Source organism: Meles meles, chromosome 3, assembly GCF_922984935.1.
Source record: "Meles meles chromosome 3, mMelMel3.1 paternal haplotype, whole genome shotgun sequence".
Taxonomy (NCBI): domain Eukaryota; kingdom Metazoa; phylum Chordata; class Mammalia; order Carnivora; family Mustelidae; genus Meles; species Meles meles.
This window is the reverse complement of record NC_060068.1, coordinates 57,028,630-57,045,780: the sequence shown is the minus strand read 5'-3', so window position 1 is coordinate 57,045,780 and position 17,151 is coordinate 57,028,630. Positions and strand designations below refer to the sequence as shown.

The 17,151-nt window shown below is 37.2% G+C and overlaps 1 non-coding gene across 1 annotated transcript; it reads right to left on the bottom strand.

Annotated features, from left to right (window-relative positions):
* Window positions 1-16,720: 16,720 nt before the first annotated feature.
* Window positions 16,721-16,829, bottom strand: LOC123939482. Its single transcript, XR_006817864.1, has one exon. It is a non-coding gene; the product is annotated as a U6 spliceosomal RNA (small nuclear RNA).
* Between the last annotated feature and the right edge of the window lie 322 nt (window positions 16,830-17,151).

Here is a 17,151-nt window from a genome sequence, read left to right as displayed (position 1 = left end):
CCTCGCCAAGTCCATGGGGTGAGGCATGTATTACAGATCAAAGTGCTGAGATTCTTCAAGAGCTTGCCCACAGTGATCGTAAAACACCACAAAACTGTGGTTTTATAGTAAACATCAAGTAGTAGAGTAAACATAAAACAACATAAAAAACATAAAACTCCCTCTGTGTTGAAGCTTGAAAAAGCCTTCTAAGCTATCAATAACGCAAAACAAATTTTCATTAACCATGCTAGAGGAAAGACTGAATTATCATTTTTTTTGAAAGTGATATACAAATTATTGCTAGTCAGAATGAACCCAAAATGGAGGGTAAAAAGTATTACACAAGTACTACGGAAGTGGCAATTAATAATATTGTTAAAAGTGGTAGGTTATTTTCTTATGTTCTGGTATTTTTCAGGTTTTTAAAACTTTATAATTTATTACAAATCCTTTCCTCATTTAAATATATACTCACTTTCACAGCTACTTTTATATTCACAGTTTTATATTATTGTTTAAAAAATAGTTCTCTAGGCTACACAAAACCTGGATCCCTTCTCTGCCTGGTGCATAGTAGCTATTTAATACACGTTTATTTTATTCCCCTCTAGAGCCATTAAATTTCCATTGACTGTATAAGTAATGATGACTTTATCTACTAATATTTGTTACATACAAATGCATAGTGTCTATCAACTATAATACACTTACTTATTATACCATTTTAGTGGGTTGAATGATGGCCTTCAGAAAGATATGTCCACACTCCAATCCCTGAAATTTGCGAATGCTCTTTTATTTGTAGAATGGGTTTTTGCTGGCCAACAGACACATGAAAAAATGCTCAACATCTCTCAGCATCAGGGAAATACAAATCAAAACCACAATGAGATACCACCTCATACCAGTCAGAATGGCTAAAATTAACAAGTCAGGAAATGATAGGTGTTGGAGAGCATGTGGAGAGAGCGGAACCCTCCTACAAAGTTAGTGGAAATACAAGCTGGTATGGCCACTTTGGAAAACAGTATGGAGGTTCCTCAAAAAGTTGAAATTGATCTACCCTATGACCCAGCAATTGCCCTACCAGGTATTTACCCCAAAGATACAAATGAGGTAATCTGAAGGTTCACCTTCACCCCAATGTTTATAGCAGCCATGTCCACTATAGCCAAACTATGGAAAGAGCCCAGATGTCCATCAACAGATGAATGAATTCAGATGTGATATACATATACAATGGACTACTACTCAGCCATTAAAAAAATTGAAATCTTGCCATTTGCAATGATGTGGATAGAACAACAGGGTATTATGAAAAGTAAAAGAATCAATCAGAGAAAGGCAATTATCATATGATCTCACTGATAGTGGGATTTAAGAAACAAAACAGAGAATCATTCAGGAAGAGAGGTAAAAGTATAACAAGATGAAATCAGAGAGGGAGACAAACCATAAGAGACTCTTAATCATAGGAAACAAACTGAGGGTTGCTGGAGGGGAAAGGCATAGGGGGATGGGGTAACAGGGTGATGGACATTAAGGAGAGTACATGATGTAATGAGCACTGGGAATTATATAAGACATTAATCACTGAACTGTACATCTAAAACTAATAATATATGTGAATTAATTGATTTTAAATAAAGAGTAATGATAAAATGGCCTTTTGCAACTGAAATTAAGTTGAGGATCTTGAGATAAGGAAGTCATCCTTCATTTTCCAGATAGACCCTAAATTTAGTGACAAGAAACAGAGAGGACAGGCAAAAGAGGAGGAGGCAATGTGACCATGGAGGTAGACCACAGAGGAGGAGTGATGGGTACATGAGTCAAGGAGTGACAATAGTTACCTAAAGTTAGAAGAGACAAAGAACATAATCTGCCCTAGAGCCTTCAGAAGGAGAGTGGCCCTTCTGACGTTTTGGTTTTGAATTTCTAGTCCCCAGACTTGTGAGAGAATAAACTTCTGTTTAAGCCACCTGGTTTGTGATAATTTGTTACAGCAGCCACAGAAAATGAATACATCATTCATTTTACCACAAACATTTCCCGATGCTATCATCAATGCACATTTTATTGTAGTAAACAAATGACAAGAAATTAGGTGAAGAAGGTGGTATTGGAGGCTGAGAGGGAGAAATAGAACAAATTTTGAAGACCAAGCAAAATCAGGAATTTATGTTCATGAAACAGACAATTCTGCTTTTTCCTTCTCCTGTTGCATTCTTTCTGATATCATGGCTTTTTTTTTCTATATATATTGGGGAAATGGTTAAAGAAGACTCTATTAAGACTTCGTGAATTAGAAAAGAGCCCAAGGATCACAGTAGTGATTCAGGACCAGAGTCAAAAGACAAGTAAAGAAGACATAGTTAAACAAATTTTATGAAACTTCTCAGTTGTACAAGGAGGCACACTGTGTTTTAGCCATATGAGCAATCACCTAAAATATATCCTTTTCATATAAATAGGCTCAAAAATGTATCTCTACCCCAGGAGGTTGTGAATTATCCAGTGTGCCCTAGGTGTGACCTATTAATGGTACTGTTTTCCTGATTATATGAAGATCTTGTTTTTATTCTTTTATAATGTATTTTTAAAAGTATCCACTTAAGTAAACTGACTTCGGTATGTTTTTGCTTCTTTAGTTGTACAGTTGTTTTCATGTAAATATACATAAGATATAAATACTCATAAGCTAGTAAGTGTACAAGTTTTTTTTTCATTAAATAGGAACAGTGGTCTAGACTTGAGATTTGAATTGATGTGACTGTTAGAAAAAATATATTAGTCATTTGAATGTATGTTAGGAAATATACTGAACTAATATATGTAGAAAGGTTATTTCAATTTCATCCAAGAAAGTAATTTAACCATTTATACTTAATAACGACTTCCTATTTTGATGTATCTATATATTGAATTTTTATATATCATCTTTGGAAGGTATAGTCATTTTTCTTAAAAATTGATGAGGAACTCATGAATGGTATCCACTGATGGACTCATTGTTCTTTGTAAGAATAGAGATGAGAAGGAATGCTTTGTTTACCTTGTTTTGTATTAAAGGACATTTTTTCTTTTTAAAAAGATTTTATTTATTTATTTGATAGGGAGGGAGAGAGAGAAAGCACACAAGCAGGGGGAGTAGCACAGGGAGAGGGAGAAGCAGGCTCTCTGCTGAGCAGGGACCTTGATGCGGGGCTCGATCCCAGGACCCTGGAACCATAAACTGAGCCAAAGGCAGACACTTAACCCACTGAGCCACCTAGGAACCCCAGAGGACATTTTTTCTAAGAGAAATTTAATGTATTTATCAGTATTGGCCCAGATTCTTTTGGTAGTCTGTCCATTAGAAAGACAGGTGGGAGAGGACAGGTTCTCTTATTTTTTTATTTTTTGAAGTCTATTTTTTTTTATTTATTTATTTGACAGACAGAGATCACAGGTAGGCAGAGAGGCCGGCAGAGAGAGGAGGAAACAGGCTCCCTGCCAAGCAGAGAGCCCGATGCAGGGCTCAATCCCAGGACCCTGAGATTATGACCTGAGCCAAAGGCAGAGGCTTTAACCACTGAGCCACACAGGTGCCCCTTTGAAGTCTATTTTATCTAAGTTTGGCTATCTTCTCTAAAAATTTTAATCATGTATTATTCTTATTATCATCATTATTTTAGTTTTTATTTTAATTCCAGTTAGTTAGCATACAGAATAACATTAGTTTCTGATGTACAGTGTAGTGATTGAGCACTTCCATATAACACCCGGTGCTCTTCAGGCTGGCTTAGTTGGTAGAGCTTGTGACTCTTGATCTCAGGGTTGTGAGTTCAGACCCCACACTGGGCATAGAGCTATGTAAAAAAAAGGGGGGGGGGTTCCTTTCTTTTAGACAAATCTCCTATGTTGCCCCATCCCGATCTATCCTCTGAGTCCAATTCTATATATAAAAAAATATAAATTGCTTCTCATTGTCCTCGGTAAATTTGAGTTATTTAACATTCATAAACAAGCCCTTTTTAGTTAAATGACTTCATCTCCTACTATCGCCTCCGCTCTTCATCCTCTATCATTTTAAATTGCAATTATGCTGTACTATTAAGCCACATTATTCTACGCCTTTGTACATTTTTACAGGCATGGTGGGGTTCTAAGTGAGATGCAAACTCAGGTAATTTGTCTGGAAAACTGGTCAGGTGGGCACTTTTCCTTCATTGACAGAACTTTTAGAAGAGCTTATTCTGAGACAAAAAGAAGGATGAGTGTGTTGTAATAAGTGAACCTTGGCTGCAGAAGGGCAGAGCCAACCTCAAGTTCAACATGTTCCCCATCATTTGTTTAGCTTCCTGTTGCGCTCATGTCTGAATCCTTTGGAGACCAAGTAGGAGAGAGATGTAGAAAAATCATAAAAAATGTTAAAGGTAGTAGGTGGGGGGGAGTGGGTGAAACAGAGGATAAGGGATTAAAAAGAGCTCTTATGATGAAAAATACAATGATAAAAATGGTAAAAGATTTAAAAAAAATCACATTTTCCCTAAAATCTATATAAAACATTTAGACCACAGCATCCTTGCTTTTTGAATCTTCTATTTGAGTAGAATTCCTACTATGCCTTGCTGTAGAACTCCCTGAAATTTAGATTATATGAAGATGCGGTGATGGCCCCCAGAGAGCTATGGTTTCCTGTGATATGATAGTCCCTTCATCTGTTGATGCCAAGGAGATGGTCCTGGAAATATACTTTATCATAGATCTGTATAAGGCACTTTGATCTCAGAAATATTTGATTTTTGTGGTACTGGCATTGGAATTACTAGGAACTATACGTTCTGAGTTAATAGATTGAGAAAAGTTGGAAACATTGGAAGTTTGGAAGTTCCAAACTTAATTATTTGGTGTCCTAGATTCTTGCTAATTAAATGAATTTCATAAGATGTGCTTATTTATGTTATTATATTAGTGTCTGGAAATGGCTAAAACAACGTTCCTTCTACTACTATTTAAATATCAAACTATGAAAATTATACGGAAATTAAATTCTTTAATTCAAAGACTTAACTCTATTATGGTGGGATTTTAGTGCCTATGGCAGGGTTGCAGACCTTATTTTTGATGAGATGTTTTTCAGGTGTTGTCCTAAATCACACCTCCTAACTTCCTACTCGTCATTCCTTCCAGAACTGCCTCCAAATAACTAAATTGCTGTGGGCTCTCAGGGTACTCCAAAATAGCTGATGGCTCTTTGGGGAGAGGGCCATATGCTCCATTTTTGATTCCTAACTCACTTCACTACTCCCATCTACACATGAGAATCCTCACATTTATTATGGAGTATACTGACTAGGAAAAGGTCAGTTGTGATGGTTGCTGAAAAAGCCAGTTCAAAGCAGTCATTAAGAAAGATCTGCTCGTTGTCTTCTTTTTTGTTTTGCTTTATGTTTGTTGTTTTTGCCTTAAGAAATACTGAACTAGAGTTGGGGAAACAGTCTTGGCATAATAACATTGTGGGTTGAGATCTACCGGTTTCATGCAGGATTCAGATTTGTACACTGAAAGAAGTAATTGGTCCAGGAGAACTTAAGAAACCGGAAACAGTTATTACATCCCATTCAGGAATAATATCATTAGCTAACTTATTAATTAATGGGAGTTTTAAAAATCCAAAATTGTCTCTGTTAAACCTTGATTAAATTGAACAAACAAGCATAATCTTAACACTTGACCCGTGTGAATGGAGGAGAGCTTAGATGGTGTCAAATGAACTGGGGACAAGAATGACCACCTAGGGTTGTGAGCATCCCTGTAGACAGACCCCATTGTGGGGATCTCCTTCCTTTCAGTCTGTGTAGAGCTCTGATGAGGACCAAAGTGGACCTCTCATTCTGTTATGCCTGAGATACTGCCGGTCAGACTTCCTTCCTCTTTAGTATATTTTTGTGGCTTCAGTTTCTATATTTTTCGCAGATTCCAACAGCTGGGTTCAATAAAAACTGTATTCTTTCTGTTTTAATGGCATTCAAGTGTTTCCCTCTTTGAAACTGCCTGATCAATTTTTATTACTCCGTATATGAAGCAGTTGGAGAAGTTAAGCAGCTTTCTGTTCACATAGGTTACTAAGACCAGAAGCCAGGTAATGACAGAGACAGACCAGACCCAAGATTTTTGTCTGCCTCTCAGTCCATTCAGATTTTTTTTCACATTATGTATTTTTTGACTAAAATACAGAGTAAGTAGCTCCTTTTCTGGGAATGCAAAAATGACTGAGGTGCTCTTGAAAATAATTATGAATTTACTGCACCAGCCAGTGGAAAAACAAAGCTAAGTCTAATCACTTATTTTTAAGTATTTATTAAATGGATTCTTGGTGTGGGCATTGAAAAATAGAAAACCTTGATGACAACCATACTATATGACATGGCATATTATATATTTATTTGAAAAAGGAAACAGTGAAATTATTTACAAAGCACATAATGGTTATACTTTGCTGCAATTTGGGAATTTGAGAGCACTTAAAAATTTTTTCACAAATATTAAATAGGAATCTACAAAGTGTCAGGCACTGTGTGAAATGCTTAGGTTGCAATAATAGCAGTTTGGACATGACTCCTGCCTCCATTGTGCATACTGTCCAGAGGGCGATATAGACAAGTAAGTAGGTAAGTAAGACGCAGTGTGAAAATGAGCATCAGAGGAGAAGTGCAAGACATGTGAGTACTTAGCAAGGGCACCATATCTAGACATGGGGAGTATGAGAAGTTTTGTCAGTAGTAGTGACATTTAAGCTGCAAAGTCAAGGATGAAGAGAAGTTAACCAGGTGAAAATAGGAGTTAGATGGGGTTGGACAAGCATTGTAGATAGAGAAGCAGAATGTGGAAAGTTTCCAAATTAAAAGAGTAAGTAATTTTTTTTTCAGGAACCAAGAGAAGTTTAGAATCCTTGAAGTATGCCAGCTACAAACTTTCCTGTGGTTATTTCAATGGTAAGTAGCCAATGTTGTTATTTTTCCTCAGAGCACAAATTATTTGGCAAATGAATACCTTTCTAGATCTGGACATTTAGGAATTTTTTCCTTTTTTTTTTTTTTTGACTTCTTTTTCTTTCTTTCTTTTTTTTTTTTTTTAAATTTTATTTATTTATGGGAGAGACAGAGAGTGGACAAGCTACAGGGAGGGCCAGAGGAAGAAGGAAAAACGGGCTCTCCACTGAGCAAGAGGGCTGTATCCCTAGGTCCTCGGGATTATGACCTGAACTGAAGGCAGATACGCTTAACCAACTGAGCCATCCAGGTGCCCATCCTTTTTATTTTCTGAAGAAGGGACAGAATGATAATCTCCAAACATAGTGGTTGTTTATTATCTCTGCCTCATGTGTATGACTGTGTGTGGGAGTGTTGACCATAGGGGTGGATACCACGCTTTTACATAACTTGTTGACCCCTGTGAATCATGACAAATAGATGCCTTCTGTTGTCACTAGTAACATAGAATGAAGGCATTGTGATCAAAAACCTTGTGTGACTTGTCATATACTTTCCAACTCTTGGCTCTCCTAAACTTTATTTTATATATTTTATAACTTGTTCACATACAACACTTCAGAATCCTACTTTAACCCTTGAAAGTTTCTGAGAAATTTGCCACATTGGACAGTTGTACTTGACAACTAGAAGGGGAAAAAAAAGAAGTATAAAAAATGATTGTAACTAACTTATGCCTATCCAGAGCAAACTGGTGATGAAAAATTGTCCTCTTTATGTTTCTCTGTACTGAAACAACTTGCTCCCTTCCAGCACAGCTGATGCTTATATATTAGGTCATTCAATATTAAAATGATTTTGAAGATCCTTAATGCACAAATGTGCCCTAATAATGTATAGTAATTATTAGCAATTATAATTAGCATCATTATTAATGTTATTAATAGCTAAAATTTGTGTCATGTTACTATATATCAAATACTGAGCCAAGTGTTTCATGTTTATTATTTCCTTTAATCTATGTTACATTCTTATGAAGCAGGCATTATCATTTTATTTATCCTACAGTTAAAGACATAGATGCATAAAGAGGTTATATACTTTGCCCCAAATCACAGAACTAGTATGTGGGAGGAAGAATTTGAATCTAGGCTCTCTAACTTCAAAGCTCACTTGCATACTAGATGCTAAAGTTAGTTGCATGATAAAAGTTTGCAAAAAGAGTCAACTAGTTGCCTGCCTAAGAAACCAGTTGAGTATGGCACGAATTTAAAGGATAAGTTTCCTTGGCATGATGAACTATCTTCTTATGAGTATTTTCAGGATATTTATTAGGTTAAAATTAACTTGCAGTTCTTGTGGATGCTAATAAGCTGCCCTGTTTACCTTTAAGCTGAACTTTACAAATGGTATTGTACCTTTATAACCTTGACATTTATTAAGGTTTGAAAAGTGCTGTTCACTACTTGAGAAAAGAGTAAATGTACTCTTAGAGTGCTTTGAAAAAAAAAAACAAAATGTGCTGTATGTGTGAATTGTTTGAGTGGTTCTTTATGGTACTCCAAGCACTTTTGCATTATTTTATTTTATTCTTATAGCTCTCCAAGAGTGGAGATATATAGAGTGGGCATTATTGCCTCCGTTGTGCTGTTAAGGAAACTGATTCTCAGTGAGTTAAGGATGAGCCAGAACCAGAACGTGGAACACTGCTATTTTTCCCTATATGCTGCTTTTCCCTATATGCCTCTATACAATTCGGAAGAAAAATAGATTAAGGAAATTCCATAGGGAATACTATGTAAGAAGATAAAGTCAGCCCCCCTTGGGGGAAACTAGAATGTGACCCTGCCTCCTGACTCCTTAGCATTACCAGATATGACTTGGTTAATAACCTCACTGCAGACAATGAAATTTCCAATTATCACAACTTGTAAACAGGGCACATAGCTTTTTTCCTGGCACCTAATATGTCATTAGAAGATGGGGGGGTACAGGCTTCATGGACTTTAGTTCTCCCCCTTTACCCTACAGTGAAGCTACCATGGAAAGATATTTATAGACAGATATTTATAGACAGTGGCTTTATAAACCCTAGGAAAACTGAGGAAGCTGCTTCCTTTTTTATAGAGGTAACTCATTGACTGTCTTGGCAAGGATTTAAAAAGAGTTTGCTATTTTAGTAAATAGAACTGAAGTAATTTTCTTTTTGAGAACACATTGTAGAAGAAAACTCCATTCCAGGAATTAGCCAGCATAGTCAAATTCTTGCTGAAATTTGTATTCAAATAATCTGTGTTTTGTTTTAGAAAATGTAGCTCTTGGCCAATATTTTCCATATTGAACTATAGAAATAAGAATGAGGTAAGTGGAAGGGTGCTGCTTCGGTGGCTCAGTTGGTTAAGCATCTCACTCTTGATTTTTGGCTCCTGTCATTACCTCAGGGTTTGGGGGTGTGGGTGGGATGGAGTCCGCACATCAGGCTCCGTACTCAGCAGGGAGTCTACTTCTCTCTTTCTCTCCCTCTGCCCCTCCCCCCTACTTGCACACACTCTCTCTCTCTCCAATAAATCTTTTAAAAAAGTGAGTCAAGTGGCAAAATAATTCAGTTGAAAGTATAGATTTTGGTAAATAATGGGTAAGAATTGGACACAATAACATGTTTGAGAAAATCTTGTAATAGTCCCAAGGCACCAAAAATGTTAGCCAAAGCAAGTGTCTGAAATGACCAGTGTGCATAGCAACATGAGGGCAGGTAGGGCCAAATAGAAAAGACAAAAATCAATGTACATTAGCCAATAGAAAATATCTTTTTTATTAAAATAGCGTCAGAATACTTTTATAATGATCACATGTTACAGGAACTCTGTGGTCTTCAAATGTGATGATTAAAAAATAATTTGTTTCAATTGAAGAAATACTTCATTACCAGGCAAGTACTTAGAGTCAGAAACCTGGGTAGCAAAATTGCCCATTGTATTGGCCAAAACATCTAGCTTCATGCAAGCCAGGAAGGCACTATAATGCCAAACAACTTGAAGAAAATAAAACGACACAGGGGTCAATAGGTGGATTTAAGGCTCCTTTAGAAAGAGAATTTGAGGTTTGCCCAGGGCAAAGACTTCATGACTCTGGTGAGGAGGTCCAATTCTCTCTGCCTCAGAGATATAGGTCTTAATCAAATCTGTTATACCTGGGTTTAGGCCAACTCTAGTTTATGTAGTTAACTTAAGCAATATCTATCATGGGTCTGCCTCAAACTAGCTCTATGACCTTGGTCTAGTACTTAACCTCACCGGGTCTTTTTCTATAGCACAATCAATATACTTGCTGTTCTTTTTCAGTCCTCACAGGGATGCCTGTGAACAAAAACATAGTAAATGTGAAGTTGTTTCGAGTTTCTCAGAGAAAAGACACATTGAACACTGGAAGTTATTGCTATTATTAAAGTTAATGATCGTTATTAGCAGTACATCGGGATAAACAACACTGCCAGTCAAGATTTGAGTAGCTCTTAGCTAACAATCGAGAGTTCAGCTTAAATGTTATGAGGGCTCTACTGGAGTAGGTACAAGGTTCAGGTATAATACTTTTTTCTTTCTAGGAAGAGCATTGAACGATAGGTTTATTTAGAACCCACTAAAACATTTCCTTAGTTTTTTAAAAATTGGAATTTGAAGATGCACAAGTATCAGAAAAAATATGTTCTGTTTGATGAGATTTGCTCATTTCAGTGATGACTGATTGGCTTTAGTTGTTTTTTATTTTTTGGGGTTTTTTTGTTTTTGTTTTTTACTGCTCCCTCTGTACATACCCTCTCTTCCTAGCCTCCTCCACACACGACTATGAAATAATTATAAAAATCAGTGCATTGAACAATCTCAGTTTACCAACTTGTAAACATGTAATATTCGATTTTTTCAATATTTTGTCAGCATTTTTTTCTGTTCTGCTACCCACTGGTAAGACTGGGGAGTAGAAAACCTTGATCTTTATAGCAGAAGTATCTCAATACATTCAGATAATTTTTTTCAAATCACATTCAGTATTTATTATGGTCAATGTCTACTTTCAGTGGAGGAGTAGTCTCCCGCATTTCTCTCACCTGTGTTGTTTGAAGTCTGGGATCTAGGTAAGGACTAACTGCCCATGTGAGGGACTGCATGCTCTTTGTGAGGAATCTGGGGCACCTCTCTAGTTGGCCATTGCCTCTTCTCCATCTAGCAACTGGTTGCTGATGAGATTTGATGTAGCTGGTCTCTAATGTTGGTTCCCTGGGATGGCACTTGAGATGGTCATGGGTGGCTAGAGGCATTCTCTCTGTAGCCCCTTAACTGAGAAACAGTATGGGGATGGTGCCACTTCTTTTCTGCAGAATTGTTATTGGATGGTCTCTGTGTGTTCTCCTGTGGTCACCACCTTCCTTGCCTGACATTGTTTTTGTAGCCTGCTCTGAGTACTCAGAAAGCCTCACATCCTCTGCCTTGGAGCTTCAGTGTGGGGAGAAATTAAAGAGAGTAAGCTTTGCCCTATTCCCGATTGTTTGCAGGTCTTGGTGCTTAGCAAACAGTGCTTGGTGCCTGTGAAAGGTCTGTCTATTTCTTCAAAGGACAGAGGAGAAAGGAGGAAGTGTAAGTGCTCTACAAATCCTTTTCTATCCATTCTCCATGGATGCCCCTTCTTCTCTACAACCAACTAGGCTTTTAAAAAAATTTTTATTTATTTTTTGTGGCAAAGTTTTGGTTTCTTTGGAAATGCCTAGTGCCAGGTAATTGGCATAAAGACTACTCCATTTCACATCCCTACATGATTCTTGAGTGGTTTTGAATCTTTAAGAAATTAGTTTGAAAGTTGTTTTTATTCGTTCTCTTTAATTAGGCAAAATAAGACATCAATATTTCATGGTAAATGAAATCTCTCTCCTATTTTAAAAGATGCCAAGAGATAAAAATCTAGGTTAATCAGTTCCAAATTATGTGTGTGTGTGTGTGTGTGTGTGTGTGTGTTTCTTCCCACAAATCAGAAATGTTAACATTGTTTTCCTGGCTTTACTAATGTGAAAAATGAATCTCAGAGAAATTGTCACATATCTACTGAAAGGCAGAGGGTATATTCAAGTCGAGATTTGGCAGACTTCAAATTCTGTATTCTTTCTGCTAGACAAAACGACCTCTTAGCCTGCCATTCCACTTGGTTGGCCAGCATTTGAACCCTATTCCTATGTAGGGGAATGACCTTTTCTTTATGCATTTTGAAAGGGGCATCATCACTTCCCATTATAGAAGGTGAAAATATTAGATACTTTCTTAGCCTCCCTTTTAGCTAGGACAAGGACATGTGACCTAGGTACTTCTAGGTCAGTGGTAGTCATCCTAGAATAGGGGGCACTTGAAGGAGTTTTCTTGTCAGTGGTAGGAGTTGTCTGTTGGGTTGAACTCAGGGCGAGCGAGAGCAGTGCTGCCTCTGCCTGCATCCAGTATGGAGGGCTGGCAGTGCAGAGAGTGCAAGCTGCGAAGTCCCTACCTTGAGATGGCAGTCATGGGGTTCAGATCCACCTGGTCGGTGGCTGGATTGGGGACATTATTCTTGACTGCATAACTATGTGTCTCATTTCCCAACGTTGCCAATGAATCTGAGACATACCTAATATTCTTTTAATAGATACCTTCCTATTTAAATTAGCTAGGATTGATTTCATTTTGGGATGGGGGTTCCAATCATTTTCAGCCTAATTTTCTGTTTGATTTTTTTTTTCCCTGGCTTTGGGGTCTATGGAGTTTATTATAGAGCAAGCATTGGATAAGTTTTGCAAAGCACTATCCATTGTTTCCTTAAAACTAAGTGTGATTATTAGGATACAAAGAATGTAATTGTTGCAACATCCCTGGCAATATGCAATAATATGCAAGAGCATAACCGAGTTTCCCCATAACTTAACAGGCACGGGCTTTGGAATTTGTGGAAAGAAGAGCAAAATAAGCATTCGAAGGAATTAATTTTATGAAGCGATATCCTTCAGTCGCCATCTGCCTCGCAGCACCCACTTAGTTCAAGAGTTAATGCACTTGAAGTCCTTTCTCCTCTGTCCACTCCTTCCTTTCCTAACAAACCAGTTTCTCCTTTGACTTTACCTTTACATTCCTCAGTATTTTCTCTCTCTGTCTTGTAAGCTTACTCCCAACTCACACCGATACATAGAATACATTCGGTGGCTCCTCAGAGTTGTGTCTCATTTGCATTTTCCTCCTCCAAAATCAAGGATACTGTGTCTCATTTGTATTTCTCTCCAAAATCAAGCCCAATGCCTGGAACAGAGTTGGCAATCAGTGAATACTTATTTACAGAAACAATTGGTACTGTAAATTATGGTATGGTTCATTCTTTTCAAATTTCACCTTTTCTTATTTTCAAGAGAGGTTTCTCTGCATGATTTATGTAATTCTTCATTAAATTTCCATGATTTATTTGGCTTCTTCCCAAACCCCTTGTTCTTTCTTAACTCCAACATTTCCATATTCTCTCCTACCACTCATACCCTCGATGTAAACCCACATATAACCCATGTGCCCTACACAACAAGGTGGTCCAGGGTTCATGGCTATGTTTTTTTAACTAAAAAATCTCTGAAAAACCTTGATATTAATAGCAGCACATTTTAAACACATTTTAAACTACCTTGTATTTCTCTGGCTCCACTCCATTGTTGCTACTGTCTACCCATTAATACTTAGGAAAAGGGTTTTTTGATTGCTTAGTGACACATGGTTATGTTCAACATTTTAAATATAATTTGGGGAAGAGAGAAGTTTAGATTGGACTTAGACATGCCTTTAACTTTATATGCTTAGAGCCTACCTCCCAAAGTTCTCTGGTACAGTCATTATCCTAGTCTATAGTGTAAAACTCTATTTGTGTTATCTGTCTCAGAATTCTGAATTTCATGCTGTGAAATATGGGGTTCCATTTTGTAACACTCCCTTTCTAGAACCTACTCTTTATTTTCAAAGAGAACAAGGATTATAGTGGAAGAAAAGAATGAGGATAATAATGGCTCCATTTTACAAGCACCCTGTCAGGTTTTTGTGATGTAACCTTCGTCAGTTTAAGTAAAGGCAGGTGAGAAAGACCCAGGGGCTCCAGCCACACAAGGCTGCCCTACATGTACCTACTGTTCTATCTAACCCTAACTCTCTCCCAGTCTTTTCAAAAGGAGAAAAGAAAAGGACATGAATAGTTCCTGTCTGTTGTACTGCAAACTGGATAGAATATATCAAAGAGGAAATTATACGTCTGGGATTTGGAAAACATTCATTATAACTGATCATAGAACAAATTGACATGGACTGGTGCAATGTGCTGACCTTACAGTAGATTTAAATATATAGAACAAAGGCAAGGACAAGCAGTAGCTTAACCTTGATTTTCAGTCAATTTCCTTAAATATCCTTTTAAGATTTCTACTATATTTTGGGCTTAAAAAAATACCGTGATCCTTTTCTAAAAAGAGACCATGTTAAGCATCACATTGTATAAACAGATACCTTTGAGGCATTTAAAGTTTAGTCAGGGAGGAGGCAGGGAAGAAATACAGCAAGTGATAATGCAGTGTAAGATTTAATACTAACTGCCTTACTATGATTAATTACCTTGTGCCTTAAACTCTTCTAACTGCTGTACCAATAGGACCTCAATTTAATCTCTGTAACAACCCTATTACTAATCTTCATTTTACAAAGAAGGAAACCGAGGCTTAGAGAGGTTGCCCAAGGCCACATAGAGAGTGAATGGTGGAACAGAATTCAAAGCCAAATAGTTTGGCTGCAAAGCACGTATGCATGTTTTAGACAGTAATAAGAGGTGACATGAGGCAGTACATACATGCTAAATGAGTGAGTATCTCAGAGGTGGCTAGATGGTGGCTTGGGCTAAATTTGTTCCTTCACTCTTTGGGTCACACTCTGTTTTGCCTGCACGTTTTTTTGAAGTTTCTGTGTTTTTTAAAAAATCTGAAATTAATTGCCAGTACTTAATAAGTGAGGGATTTCCCATAAATATTCAGATGTTTGGCTCTTCCTGATAATTCAGAAGACACGGATATCCTCTATCCACATTCTTATGAGGAAACATTGTCTGCAACCGCAGAGCTGTTGCTCACTTAAAAAGAGGCTTTAGTCATCTGTTTGCTACAGTCCTCACCACTCCCTTTTATTTCCTGGATGAATTTTGTGTGTCAGCTGTCATTTATCTTTCCACTTCAATGTTTTTTGTTTGTTTCTCTTGTGGTAAAGGTAGTACTTCTACTTGTGTCCATAGCAAGTGTGAGAAAAATGAGAAATGAACATAGAGACCAAGCATTTACAGTTATTCACTCATTTATGTTATTTGCCAGGTTTGTAAACTTGAAGTTGTAAACTATGGAGGACACAACACAAGGCTCACTTGGATAGGAAAACTGCTAAATATAAAAAAGGAATTTACTTGGTTCCAAGATAGTGGATAGGATTATTGTAGATAGAACAACATATGTTAGGGAGGGAGGGTAGGAAGGTTAAATGGGTAAAAATGAAATCACAATTTGAATTAAAAAAATACGTTCTTCAGCAAAATAAGCATTACTCAGTTTTTGACTGGAGTCATTTGTGATGGTTTTGGTGGCTTTTGAGGTTGCAATGAATGAAATGCATGAATAAATCTAAAAATGTTTTAATGGAAGGACAAATTATGTCTTTTCTTTCTCTTTGTCCTCTGTCTGTAAGATAGAAACATGTGCACACACACACACACGTACTCAGATATATACATATATATCCAAACATACAAGCATATGCAGACACTGATACACACTCTTCTTCCCTTTGAATTGTTCAGTGGTTTTAGGTGACAGGATTAGACATAATGTTGATGCAGCTACCAAAGTGAATTAATTACTGGACCATAATTCTACCCAGATGTTCAGGTAATAGTATTAGAGATACTGTTTTCCTTCAGGCAGGTAGGGTATTCACAGGGTCACAGAATCAGTAGGGAGTAAGGGATGAGCCATGGATGCCTTACAGATTGAATCAACAGTTAACTATGTCCATGTGATTGCCAGCCAGTCAAGGTCTGGCTTTTCAAATTACCTGGCAAGGTCTTCTATTGTCATCTTATCTCTACAAGCTCTGAGTGCAACCTCCTCCAACCCTTGTTCCAGATGGAAGAAATAGTTTTAAAAAATATCATTTTAAATAGGTTATTACCTGGCATCTCCCAGAATAATAAAGTAAGGAACAATTTCAGAACTGTCCTTGAGTGCATTCGACTGAAGCATCTTCATGCACAGTGAGGCTCACTAAGCATCATTTTGCTGCACTTCACTGTACTAGAGATAGTTCTCAATGCAATAGTCCATTCCAGTTTATCTTATGCCAAGAAAATGAGTATTTTTTAAACTCCAGAGGCACAATTTCCTTTCTTATGCATTCTGTCTTAAAAGAAAATATCACTTCCAAACAAAAAGCAAATATTTAAATCTCTCCCTTACTCCTTTCCTTCCCTATCTTTGTAGTAACTGTGCAGATTTTTAAGATGTAGCCTGGCTGAGCTACTTCTGTTCAATACATACAATTTTTCTTAATAAATTGCTTGAAGCAAAATAGGAATTTCACAGGTGTTAAGTCTATTTTTCTCTCTTCAGATATAACTGCTGATTTCAAACATGTAGATTTGAGACCCATGAAAAATAAAATCACTGTCCTGCAGGTGCGTAATAATAAATAAACATTAAAGGTTGAAAGTATATGCAAAGCACATGCATGTCATCCTTGCGCAGGGGCCATGCTAATCTTCTCTGTATCGTTCCAATTTTAGTATATGTGCTGCCGAAGCGAGCACTGCAAAGCACATGCAAAGGCAAGTGCTAACCAGGTTTTATAATTGAGAAATGTCATAGCATTTGCTGCAGTGGAAAAAGCCTAGACATTTTCAAGTTTTGTTCTGTGGACCCCAATTTCCATCTGTAAGGGACTCCCTTCCTTCCTTCATTCCTTCCTTCTTTCCTTCCTTTGTCCCACCCTCTCTTTGTAAAGACCACGTACTCTGTGCCACTTACTGAACCGGGTGCTGGTACATGGACTCCCTCTATTAGTCTGCTTGAGATGCCATAACAAAATACCGTATCATATCATAGGTGGTTTAACAACAGAAATTTATTTTC